The sequence below is a fragment of the Mycteria americana genome, chromosome 9 (assembly GCF_035582795.1).
Source record: "Mycteria americana isolate JAX WOST 10 ecotype Jacksonville Zoo and Gardens chromosome 9, USCA_MyAme_1.0, whole genome shotgun sequence".
Taxonomy (NCBI): Eukaryota; Metazoa; Chordata; class Aves; order Ciconiiformes; family Ciconiidae; genus Mycteria; species Mycteria americana.
The window spans coordinates 13,275,678-13,290,026 of NC_134373.1; positions in this window are offsets into that span (position 1 = coordinate 13,275,678).

The window sequence follows — 14,349 nt, forward strand, 5'->3', positions numbered from 1 at the left end:
GAACATAGCAGACCATCAGCCCCTTTTCCTTTTTACAACATCAATTCTATCTGTATCACATTTGAAAGAATGATCAGATTTATCTAAGTTGTTCTTGGAGAGAACATGAAGAGCATGAAGACTCTGCAGTCTCCCCAGGTGACTTTTTCCAGTGCTTCACCATTCCTGTCATTAGAAGGATTCTCCTCATTGCTAACAATTTGCTGCAACTTAAGTACTACTGTGCTTCTCTCTACAGTGAGCACATAGCACAGACTATTCTCTTCCTCTTTGCAGCAGTCTTCCATGGATTTCAAGATTCATGTCTTCCTTCACTTTTTTGGGCTGAGCCCCCTCAATTCTGTTAGTGTCTCCATGTAGGTTCATGACCTCTGATGATTTTTTTCTGCTCTTCTTTGGACTTTTTCCATCTGTTCCCCATCAAATGTCCTGTCACCCTCTAGTGGCTTCAGTTCTGATTCCTACTACTTTTGCGTGAACATGTGTTTCAGGAATAACTGCTAGGGAAATATTGTCAGACCCAAGTTGAGGTTACCTAGAGAATTTACAGACTTAACTTTTACGCTGTGCTGTGCTGACAGATTTCCCTCTCTGTAAGGGAAATAGTACAAAAGTAAAGTGTTAGCTAGAAATGTGTAGAAAAAGTGTAATAGGAGAAGGACATGCTAATGCAAAGAGGGTACGAAAGGAAGAGGAAGGCTGTATTTTCCCTCACAGAATGATTCAGAAGAAGACATGATAATCCTGTTATAGCAGAACAGTTGTAACCTCCTAAAGAAGAAAAAGCATGAGATATTAAATTGATACTGATCTTATCCTGGGGGAAAAAAAAAAGCTATACAAGGATTAAGTGGTTGAATAATTTCCTCTCAATAAACAAGGTCCCAGAAAGTGTAAGCCTCAGATACAGAGAAATAAAAAATAAATGAAACTCTTTTTCTTCTGTGACAAAACTCTTTTTCCCTGCCATATATACATATATATATATATAGGCAAATATAAATTTCCTTGCAGTTCATTTGAAACCCAGATTAGATTTTCCTATAACGATATACATAACAGGTGAATTGCACATGGGAGGACAGGAACATTCTTACCTGGAAACAAATAGTGTGCTTATTATTCCAAGAGTGGAGGATAAAGAAATGGACATGTATGTGTGTCAACTCAGCATGCAACAGATGTACAGGTAAAACAAAATATTAATGATACCTGTTTCTTACCTTCCTAAATAACCTTAAAGCTGAACTACATGGCCAGGAGTTGCTTTGAGTCTTCTGTGCTTCTCTTGAAACTCCCTAATGGTGTTCCCAATTCAGATTAATTGATTTGAATCTTTTTATGAAAATAAGAGGCCTGACTACTAATGATGAAGCTGAATGTAACAGTAGGTTTTGTGCTATTTGTATTATGCAATGCAATGGAGACACAAATGAGCAGTATTACTATGGGATGAACGAAGGGTATCTTGGATAGGTAATATGGCTGTAATCCTCTTGTTGAGAAAAGACTGATTCTGTCTTAAATACATTGGCCAAGTCCTCCTAAAATCAGTGAGAATCCTCAGTACAATCCTGGGCCATCTCTTTTTTGCAGCAATGAGTGTCTTCAGCTTTGGAAAGAGTGTTCAGACAAGTTGCATTGCTTGTATGAGTAGTTACATTGATGAGGATGGGGGCATAATCATGTGTAAATAGTGATAAATGAATATGTAAATAATAACAACATATGAATCACATGAAATTATGTGAAAAAATGGTTAACAAGTCCTAGCTAACATCAGAATTGGATTGTAAGGCGTGTAGAAAACAACAGTTTCCAAGAATATGTGTTAATTTCTACATGTTTAGGATTAGCTTTTGCAGTTCATCACTGGCTTGCATTTTTTAAGCTTTCCCTGTCAGCCTGGCAAGTTAAACCTCTGCTTGCATCTCTGGAAGCACTGTCAGAGGAGGTATTTTCAGAATGCAATGGTTTGTCAGAATTTTAGCTACACTGTCTAGTGTATTGTAAACAATCACTCTGTTCCATTCAGCTTAATATTTTAGTGGATGCTTTATCTCCAGCTGCAGGTCAAACTTGCAGTTCTATTTAGAGATTATCATATCTGGCATCAGATAATCAAACTAGTTTATGGAGCTCTTTTTACATTTCCACTATTCTTTAAAGACTAGATTGTGCTTTCATTAGCATCTTTACTTGTTTGAAATCTTCTGTTTATTTGTTTCTATAGCAACTCTAGTTTTCTGCCCAGGATTTTTGAACGTGTTAGCTTTTAATATATGGTTAGCCATGGAAAATAGGCATTTTTAATGTACTTTGGTAGGTAACAATTCTCAGTAAAATCCTGGATGTTCACTTTTGCAGGAATTAGTGGCTTCAGCTTTAAACCTCCAGTCCAATAAAATTATGTGCCATGTGAAACATGTTGGTGGAGCATTCGGTGGGATTACTAAACCTTCACTCTTTGCTGTCATTGCAGCAGTGGCAGCCAACAAGTAAGTTGATTTAACTAAATCAAATGACTGATTTAACTAGAACAAATTAAAGATGACAAGACTGAATGAAAAAGGAACTTCAGTCCTGAACCCTTCTTGGGGGGTTATCTTGATGGCATAATCTTTCTTATGTCTTTGGCAGTAAATCTTGGATAGAGGCTTGAAAATTCTCTGGGCTTTTGGCAATGGAATTAATTTACTATCTGAGAGCCAAAACAAAGGCCCCATGCAGTTTCTCTCAGGGCTGATGTGTACACATCCCAACCATTCAGGCCTTTCCCAGGCACAGTGGCTTGAATTTCACTCTAGATCTTCAGTGAAAGTGGTTTTTATCCTAATACATAGGTGTGCTCACATGAGGCCTTCGTGCCACAGCTCTCCTTTACTCTAGCTTCCTTGCCATGTCCTGTGCATGCTTCACGGAACTTGCATCTCCCTGTTGAGAAGCTAAAGGGAAATCACTGAAAAGCTCAATTCCTCTACTGTGTAGCCAAAAAAAAAAAAAAAATTTAAATCTGCTGAATCAGTCTAAACTCAGGCATGGTAGGTTAATAAGAAACTAAAACATAGAATGGACTGATTTATTGCCTCCACTAGGAGTTTGGCCACATACAGGTAATGTCTTTGCAATCTGCATGAATAGGCTGTAATAAAAGTGTATTTTTTTATGTTCACTTTAGGACTGGGTATCCAGTCCGTTTTGCCCTTGAAAGAAATATGGATATGTTAATCACTGGTGGACAGCACCCTTTCTTTGGAAAATATGAAGTGAGTGAGAGAAGATATTTTGCTCAATTACTGGATAATAGTTTCTTCTGGGACAAATCAGCATCATTTCATTGACCAGCAAGATGCAGCAAGAAACCAAACTCCTCCTCTTCCAAAATCCTAACCCAGCACCAATCTTGCCCCAGTCCTAAGGGTACTGTGGTAAATACTATGAATCAAGACAACAGCTATCATCCTATTCCTACAGCGCATGAAGTATCCAGAAAAAGTAGAGCTATCCATCCCTTTTCTTACTCCAAAATACTGCTAACATCAGCCCTACCGCATCCTCAGATGACAAGTACATAAATCAGAATTGAATACAAGCCACTCTCAGATATGAAGCCAGCCTGTAAGGTAATGCAAGATTCAGCTGGCAGCAAAACTCTTCCTTTTGACTTCTAAACCCTTACATTAAAAATAACTGGGTAAACAATGCCAGCACTGAAGTCAGCTTGGCAACTGCTGGTGGCAGGGGAAAACCCCTTCTCTTTGGTGTTGGTGTATGATTTGAGCACACTAAAACCCTCCGGGACAGGGTTTATGGTTCAATATAGTTTGGATACAGAAGGGCTGAGGAGTTGGTTTTCCTATTGACTCTTGCATGAGCTGTAGAGTTTGGCTGACAACTGTTTCTGGGACAGACTGGATATATTTTTCATTTTGCTGAAGGTATTGCTCACAAAGATACTGTTAGATTCTGGTTATGATTAGACTAGATTTAGAACTGGTTTGGGAAAAGAAAGGAGGAAAGTTTCATTTTTGGTTGAATCTTGTATTAACCATAAGACAAGGAATGGGATTGTGACTGACAGATGTCAATAGCATTTGTATTTCATAGTCTTCTGGGTATCCATTACCTGATTATGGTTGAATCTAGGATAAAATATGTTGTTAGGGGCAGGATTGTGGTTTGGGGAAAAGTGGTTAAATAGTTGGTTTATTAATAAACCTTGCATGGACTTCAGGAACTAAGATGATCGCTGGCTGAGTGAAGAGCTGCTATAGCATATATAGGTCATCTATATATTTGATACTAGGAATAGTATTAGGACTGTGTTATTCCATAGGAATAGTATTAGGACTAGTTATTCCACAGGCACCTGGGAAGGGTGAAAAGAATGAAGGGAAGTCTTCTGTTTAATTTTGATGAAGACACTGGCAATATTTTCAGGCATTATGAGCATTACAGTAAAGTTTAGGAAAAAGAAGAAATTAGAATCTTGGTTCTTTCTTGAGTCTTACATAGGTACCAGAGGTAGGACAAAGGCTGCAGTTAATAGATGTTCCTCGCTGATGTTTAGTTTTGCTGAAAGAATAAAGTGCCACAGTATTTCTAAGGCCAGGATTAGGGTCAAAGTTTGAATAAAAAGTGTGATTTTTTTTTTTTTTTTTTAACTCACATTGGTCCCTGAAGTACTATGATAGCTATCTTGGAAAAGCAGCATTTGGTTTATGTTTCATTTTGGTTCAGTCATCTTTTGACTGAGAATCCCCATTATAGGTTTAGATTTGCATTAGGGAACCCATCTATGTCCCTAGGAAAATGAAAGCAAGAGGACTTTGTCTTCTTTCTAAATTTTACATGGGCCTTCAAGCTATGATGAGGACTGGGTCATCAGTACCTGGCCTACCACATGAGACGGTAAAAGAACTAAGACTGCCAAATAAAACATGGGATAACAGAGAATTCTAGGACCTAGACTGTCGGAAGTTCCTTGTGCTTAAGCCAGTTCTTGTAGAACCAGATCTACCAACTTTACTTGGGCTGAATGGTACTTTATTCAGCACCTATGCTTCCATGGAATAATACTTGATACAATACAGATAAGAGTGGAGAAAACTGGCCCAGGATCTGTTGCAAAATATTTGATGACTGCCATTAGTATGACCAGCTTCAGTCAAAACTATAATTTCTTGTACTGTGTGACCAGTTTTAGATTCCTTCGTGTATGTTCAGCTGTCCCCTGCATCTCAGCCTCTCAGAACTGGACTTTCTGTCTTTTCTATCCATCCATCAACAGTTTAGTTAGCTGGCTCCTGTCATCTCAGTTACTAGGTTGACAGTTATGGCTTCTCCCCAGCCTTCAGAGACAGTTTCCCAACAGTTTTAATTGTTGCCATTTCCTCTCCAATCTTCAAGATCTATCCTTACACACTGCTTAGACAGTGTAAGCTTTTCCTGTTTTGTATGTAGCAACCTCTTGTATATCCAAAGTATGGTTTATAAATCATTTTACTTTCCTAGGACCAACCATCATGTCTTTTCCCTATTTCTTTGAATCTTTTCCCTCTCCCATTTACTTGCTGTCCTTTACCACATTTCAGGAAAGCTTTCAGACACATCTCCAAAGGCTAAACAGTTTTTTTAGCTTTAACTTCTGCTTTTACTTATTCACCTGCTATCTCCAAGGCCAAGCTTTGCTCCACACTTTTTATTGATTTCCTGTCAACTTAGTGCCTTGCCCAGAGCTGCTCTAAGGTTTCCTTACATGGCACGAGTGTTCTCTCCCCATTTTCAAAAGTCTCCTTGCGATTTACCAGGTATCCATTCTACTCTTCTTTCACCACTATTGAACTTCTCACCCAGCTCCATGTTGTTCTGTGGTTTTTGTCTAGACTTATTTACCATTTGAGTTTACCAACCTTCTTTGCATTGAGTAGTCCTTGTGAACAATCCCACTGACACCATTTAAGTTCACAGGCATTTGACATGAGCAAAAAAAATCAGGCCATTCGAGCAGCGATTTCCTTAGAGAAAGGGATATGACATTATGTTTATTATAGATAAGTATTCATTATATGACTTGTCGTTATATTATATATAATATGTCAATATATGATAAGGCAATATTTATTTTCCGCACTGTGTAAATTTGTTTGCTGTTTAGGTTAGGGAAATAAACATGTACAAAGGAGTTAACCTAACATCCTTCAAAGCAGAGTTTGATGCAGAGAATCTGTGGAAATTTTGGGAAGAATGTCTGCACAAGTCTGACTACTACAGCCAAAAAGCAATGGTGGAAGAATTTAACATGAAAAATTATTGGAAAAAGAAAGGGATTGCCATCATTCCCATGAAGTTTTCTGTTGGATTTAATGCAACTTATTTTCATCAGGTAACCTCTTTGAAATAGTGCTTTTACGATCTAAAATCTCTACTTTTCTCTCCAAAAATAGAGAAAGTATAATCTCTACAGGCAGGAAGGAAAGAGAAACAGAAAAGAATTCCAACATGCTGGACTAGCATAAAATACCATCCACTGAGATATACTTTCTTTCAGAAATAATATCACTCTGTCTTTATAAATGCTTACTCAGTATGAGGTGGGGCTTTGAGCAACTTGATCTAGTGAAAGATGTCCCTGGCCATGGAAGGGGGGTTGAACTAGATGATCTTCCCTTGGGTTGAAGGTCCCTTCCAACCCATACCATTCTATGATTCTATGATTATTCCCCTCACAGAAACATGAATTTCTGATTCCCAACATGCTATCTTTATCCAGCAAAAAGCTAAATAATTCACTGTAAAAATGTGGAACTTGGAACCCTCCATAATCTGGTCCATAGTGAGAAAAATTATCACTCCTATAGTTCATATAGTCCCATTTATATGATAGGTTAAGCTCTGCTACTGGAATTTTTTATGGCTCAAGATAGTGGTATTTCTGGGGAAATTTTCCAGTTCTGATATTTTTTTTTTAATTCATGCCTTAACCAACAATTCTTTCAAATTAGTTTCAGGTTAAATGAACAAACATTGTTATTTGTTTATGAGGGTACAATGCATGAAAAAGTAGATCCACATGGTTCATATGTTAGTTGTTCAGTCCATCTCTTGATTGTTTCTGCACAAGTTTGTAGATTAAGAGCTCAGAGAGACATTACTATATTTCATCCAACAATGTTCTCATGGTAACAAAACATCTAGGGATCACAATTCATCTGATACAAAAGGTCAAAAAAAGGAATAAATAATAGTTACATTTCACCAAAACCTTCAAAATAAAGCTCAAGCATTGTATTGAATTTCCAAAAATCTAGATCTAAAAATTAGAGAATAGATTTATTGTTTAATCTTGTCTCTGTCAGCTAAGACTCTAACTGACATCAGCAAAATGTTACCTGATTGCAAACATCAGAAGTTGGCACCAAAGAGATCACATGACCATTATTTCTCAATGTAGCATTAATAACAAATAAAAAGATGTCCCAGAGGCACTGTATTTCACAACACTTCTCAGGCTCTACTGTTTGCTGTCTGCGTGTTGGTAGCTGATTGCACGCTACAGCGAAATGTCTCTTTACAGAATTTCTAGTTCTCGTTCATATCCACTTATTCCTTCATAGGAGTGGATGGCCTGTATGGGATTGATTTCTTTCACCACCATTCCTTGGGAAGTTATTTGTTCCTGATTTTACTATGAATGAAAGTCCATTACTTCCATTTCCACCTGCTTCTTGCATTTCCTCTGTCTAAGATAGCTATTTATTGATACAAAACTGCACCAAAATATGAACAGAAAGTGAATTGGGTTCTAAGCCATCCTCTTGACAGCCTGTGGGAGAGAATGGAAGAGCAGTTGTGTCATTGCTCCATCAAAATTATATACTATGAACATCAGTTTGTTATTACCCTGTATGGATACATGCAAACAAAAAGGACTGCGACTAATCCCTCAGCGTCAGAAAAACAAGAGTACAACTCTGCTATTGTTTGTTCTAAAAGAAAAAGTCTGTGGATGTTCATAGTAGGAGATACCTTGCCATCTGTCCAAAATGCCTTTGATTCTAGGTTCAAATTCTGCTCTGTCCTCCTCTTGTGGGTGAGGAGGGAGTAATATCTGGGGCTACACATACATTATAACTAGAGCCAGCATGTTCTTAATTCACCGAATTTCATGAGAGGAAAAATATGCTTTTCTATTATTTGAACTAATTACTGTGATCCCTGAAGAACTCCTGTGAATAACTACTAGCTCATTTAAAGTCTATCCTGCCTTAGAGCAGTGAAATTTGTCATTGTCAGTCTGCTGGAGAATTTCCACTCCCTTTAATAATATACTGATTCTTGTGATTTAAATCTGACTTTGCCTTGTTCTTTTTCTTATGCACCTTTGTTCAGTGCAGTAAGAAGATTACCAAGTTTCTGTGGCTTTTCATTGGGCTGCAGCTCTCGTCCACAAGTTTATACATGGGTCTGTGCTAATCACTCATGGTGGAATTGAACTGGGACAAGCAATTCACACTAAGATGTTACAGGTGAGTGAGTTAGCATCTGAGGATAAAGAAAATACAAGAAGAAAGATAACCGAGCCAAAAGGATGAATGGCACTAAGAAGTGCAGTAGGCAAATTCTATAGACATAAGAAAGCTAAGTTTCATATTAGAGTTGTTGCTTCTGAGTTTTTGATGAAGACAAAACTTAGGAAAAATATAAGCTATATAATCAAAGTGATCTTTCAAGACCTGGAAAGGAGATGAACATCTCTGTGGTAACATCACTGTTATCAGGATAGCTAAGGCACAGAGAGCACATGCAAAAATGGCCCAATGGTTTTTTGCAGAGGGAGTTAAAGTGCTGAAAATTTAGCTTTGTAGTGTATCCAACACCAATGATCAGTTAATTTTTATGCATTTCTGGTGTAAATAGTGATAAACAGAACTATGTGCCAAATAGGTCATTTTGGAGCTAAAATGAGGCCACTCTTTCAAAATGAGCTGAATGAACATCTGAATATTAGAACACTGTGAAAAACAATAAAGTGGGAACACAAACTAACCAAGCCATTTCAAATGAGATAGATAGAAAATAAAATATACAGATAAGATTTGAAACTCCATGAGGAAGAATGATTCATTGTTTTTTAAATTTGATTAAGTTTTCCATATGTAACCACAACCTGATTAGAGAGAGAAATTAGAGGCAAAACATATAGTATTGCATTGTATTATTTTAGCTTATCTTTTATGACCTGACTTTATTTACAAAATATTTGTTTTACAGAATAATTGTTAAGGAAGACTTCTGCATTTGTCCTAGTCATAGTATTACTGTTGAATTAGGTCATTTCTCTGTGTGTATATATATAGAGAGATGAATGGCACGATGAATTTCTGACTTGAGATTGCATCTTCAAGTGGGACTGGATATCTTTTTGTTTATTTTTATTACAAATTACCAGTCATGAACTGAAGATACCGTTGGCATATATACACTTCTGTGAAACAAGCACAACAATGGTACCTAATGGCAAATACACAGCAGGATCAGTCAGAACTGAAATCAATGCAAGAGCAGTCCAGGTTAGACTTATTACCGTTTTTTCACATAATCAGTGGTTCTGTGGAATAATGAGTTCCCCTCTGAGAATTCCTAACTTCTTGGTTTGTTTTTGAGCTGCATGCAGTTCTTTTATCTCAAAATCTCTCTTGCTAGTTTATTTTACTTGCATAGTTTAAAGTAAGTCAAATTACAGAACACTGTTAAAAATGGTTGCTTTTTTCTGCTTTACTGTATCAGATTTACAAATGTGGAGGTTTTTTTAGATTGCCACTAGATAAATTTATGGATCTTCACTTTATTCTGTACTTAAACACAATTTAAAGGAAAATTTAGCATAAGGTATATTTCAGGTACTTTTTTTAATAATCAGACTGAAAAACCCTTATCCACTTAAATGCTTTGGGACCAATTCTGCTTTCATTTATTTTGTAATAAATCGTTCAAGCCACTGGTTTTCTATCTAGTAAATCAAAATAGTCAAATCAATAGAGTCATGTCCTTTATCTTCTTTTCATTGATGGTTTCAGTGATAGCCTGGTGTATGAATACTTCAGTTACATTAGAGCAGATGCCAATGTCACTCTTCACAAAGTGCTGCTTTCCAGCTGGCAGTTAGCAGAGTAAAGAAATTGTAGGTAAATGAACAGAGTTACAGCCCTCAGAATGAATTTAACAAACTAACTTCACCAAGAAAGAGGTTGTATTGCTTTGAAAACAGCAGATAGATTTGGGTTTGTGGGTTGGTCAATGATGCCCAACCTTCTTCCTCCCTAGGATGCTTGTCAAATCCTTTGGAAGCATCTGGACCCTATACGAAGAGAGAATCCTATGGCAAATGGGAAGACTGGGTAAACATCTATCTCTGTTTCTTACTATTAAATTATGATAAACCCATGAGTGTAGAGTGAAAGCTGCCATTGTTCTGGAGGGAGGAGGGGGCCTCCCTGCATGAAGGAAACTGGAGAGGAAGAGAATAAACAGTGTAAAAGCAAGTAGTGCGACACAATGTCCTTGTAAATCTGGCCAACTTTAGAGATTTTGCAATGTGTCCCTTCCTAAAGATATGTCCAGGGCACAAGGGAATGTAAAGCTTTTACTTAGGCCTCTTTTTTATTTTTAAAATTTTTTGTTAAAGTTTCACTTTTTCTTTAAATATGAGGTAAATAATTTTTAATTTTCTCTCTTTAATAATGAGTATACCTTTTGCAGATCAGTGAAACTCACAAGCAAAGCATCAGTCTTTCAGCTACTGGCTATTTCAAGTAAGGAAAGCCATTACTCTTTTTTAATTTCTTGTCGTTGGAGGTGTTACTTTGTCAATAAGTTGCAGGAAGGATAAAACTGTCCCCATTCAACCTTCTCAAGGCCATATCAGATGCAGCACACAAACCATTAAGAAGTTGCCTGGACCAGAGACTGCAGTGTTTAACAAGAGGAATTCTTCTCTTCAACCCATACTGATTTCAGAAGCACTTTATAACCTCGGTTACCTAATTTGATAGTTGATGCACAGAGTCTTCTCCAAGGTCAACTACAGTAGGACACAGGAGGCCGACAAGGAATTTTGTTCCATGGCCATCATGGTTTGCAACCCTCCCCTATCCTCCCAAATCACTCCACACAACATATATTTATCAGTGGTGCTAGATCCTAGATTGTCTTTGACTACAGAGATCCTATGAAAAAAGTTAGCTTAGAGAGTTTATGATACATCACATTATATGACTCCTGTAGTGGTCTCAACAGTGAGGACAAGGATAGGGTGTGGGGGAGTCTTGATCAAATTAATCTAATCTGAGGGATGTTCTTACTTCCTCCAGAGGTTATGTTACAAACATGAACTGGGACACACAGAAAGGCCATGCATTCCCATATTTTCTCTTTGGAGTTGCATGTTATGAAGTAGAAATTGACTGTTTGACAGGAACTCACAAGGTAATGTCAAAAAATACAGTGAACTTGAAGTAGAGTTGGGTGAATTTCCCACCATCATTACATTCATATGACTTTTTTTTTCTTTTGCTTCTTTTGACTAAGAATAGAGACATAGTCTGTTGGATGTACTCAGCAAAATGCCAACAGAAAAATAAATGGCTATACTGCCCTTTACAATATAATTTGTTCATCCTGTTCTTGTGACAGAAGTCTGATGTTAACCAGAAGAGTAAGAAACGCTATAAGAACAGCAGAAAATAAACGTGGTTTAATGTTCCTACCATATATGATGGCTTTGAAATTCAATTAGACCTTCTGAACATCTCCCTACATGTCAGGTCTTCAGCAGTAAGACCATATCATTAGTTACAGTCCCCTTTTTAACAGATTTACATTTAAAACAGGTGAAGCCACAGTCACATAACATGACCTGTTGCAAAGGGGATTTAGTGCAGGGACAGCTCTCAGCAGCATTGTATGGGCACCACCCAATGTCTTCTGGCTACTGGAGAAGCACATTTGGCTGCAGTGACTGCCAGACATCTAGTAGACCATGTGGAGCTAGACTCCAAAATCGCTGGAGTCTGTGAACCTCCTCAAAGTACACCAGGCTGGGATTTAGGAGGAGAAGACACTAGACCTTGTATAAGAACAGCCCAGTAGACATTCTTCCCTGTCCCGTCCTCTACATAAGGAACTTCTGTTCAGGTGACTGTGCTTCCACACTCACAGCAAAGCATAGTAAGTGGCTAAACATCACTTCAAGCAATTCAGTTTTGATAGGAGAACAAGCAACAAAGCCATTCTTGAATTCTTGATCATCCTGTTACTCATGGGATGTGCATATCACATTCCAAGTTTCAGACAACCACCAAAAATGCATTATGTAGATGAACGCTCCATCAACACAGCCTATCTCAAGTAGCTTTCATGTTTCAGAATAAATTTATAATACTTGTGATTACACATCTTTCATGGGTGAGACTATATATATTTTTAGGATCTCTTTATTGTTGTGTATTTTAAATATAACTTTATAACACCTTTTATTTGTTTAACAGAACATCAGAACAGACATTATCGTGGCTGCTTGTTTTAGCATAAATCCAGCTATAGATATAGGACAGGTATGAACTTCTATAGTTTTGCTTTATTAGATGTTAGTGAACATTCCTCTTCATGCCTAAATGATTGCTGTTATTGGTCAATTTAATAGCCACCAAAGCCTATGAGACACCATTCATTAACACTCAAGGATGCTGGATTGACAGATATACTAGTATTTGTTTTTATTTGCAGCTATAAATAATACTAGGTTAAGTTTTCTACTTCTTGTTCATCTTCTGAAAAGTGATGAGAAAAGCAGATCCAACAGACTTTGGAAATGTCTTACAGGATTAGCATCCTGAATCTCCTTATGACTTTTTCCTGACCAATTTACCTCAGAATTACTGACTGAGAGCTAAATCTTAACCAGCTGCAGAGCACTGTTGACTTCAGCTGTGATGTAATGGAAAAAGCTATTGAGATGGAACAGACCTTTCTTTAAAGGTCTGTTATATCCATAGCTTTGTATTATGGATTCAACTACCTGTATCTACAGACAAACTGAATAGTGACAAAAGTGGTGTTACTAATAGTTTGTGAATAAGAAAGTAGTGGTGAACTCAGAGTGTAAAAAATATTTGTCATTTCTTTGCAGAGTCAAAGGAAATGCTTCTAAAATCATTACCTACATTTAAAAGCCTTTCTTATCCTGCTTATTTATCCTATTACAGGCTCATCCTCATATATTTGCCCTTTGCCTGAAAGATTATGTTAATTTTGCACATTCAAGGATTGCCAAATTTGTCAAATCATTCTTCCTTAGCAGTTCAATTCTATGTTCACCTTGCACCAGTGTTTACATCACCACTGTCATAGCCCAGGTGTCTACGCAGCAGTTGTTCCTTCCTGCTTTAGGTTGGCCTGTTATTTTCTCTTCTTATCCAGCTTATCATCTATTTGTGTCTGTGATGTTTTTCTCTAGAAAAAATTTCATTAGCTATCTGAAAATCTTTTTAAGCAAATATCAGATTGAGCAGACTATTTATGTCATAGTCCCTGGGCAAATATCTCCTCACTGGAGTTCCTGTGAGCAATAAGCTTGAAGTCAGTGGATTTGACTCAATTCTCTTTGGCAATTTTGCCAAAGCAAATCAGAGGTAACTGTTCCAGTTACAGTGAGTTCAGCCAGGAATAAGGAAGAGTAGAACTTGAGCCAATGAAAATATTTGTATAAGTCAGATGAGGACAGCTTGGTCCTATTTTGGTCTATGTTCTAATTTCTACTTTTGGAAGGAAAGATGCCAGCTCATGTGTAATCTTAAAAAGTAAGTCTAATTGTATATATGTTTTTATCTTTTAAAATGACTGAATGAGATGTAAAAGTTCACCTTTTTTTCTTTGCTCAGATTGAAGGGGCCTTCATTCAGGGAGTTGGTCTTCATACATTAGAAGAAATCTACTTTTCCCCAGAAGGAGAGCAGCTTACTCTTGGGCCAGATACATATAAGATCCCTGCCATCTGTGACATTCCTGAGCAGTTCCGTGCCTATTTACTGCCAAATTCACACAACTCAATTGCTATCTATTCTTCCAAGGTAAAAACGCCAAACTTACCACTTGCAAGCACACCAGGTGATTCTGCTGTAAAACCGTAAGTGACTGTAGTGTATGGTAGACTTCCCCCCCCCCCCCCCCCAAAAAAATAATTCCAGTTTCATCTATGGAACAAATTGTACTTAAATGGTGAAACACTGATGTTCTGCGTTCTTTGGACTAATTTTCTTCCTATAATTTATTGGTATTACAGTAGCACTT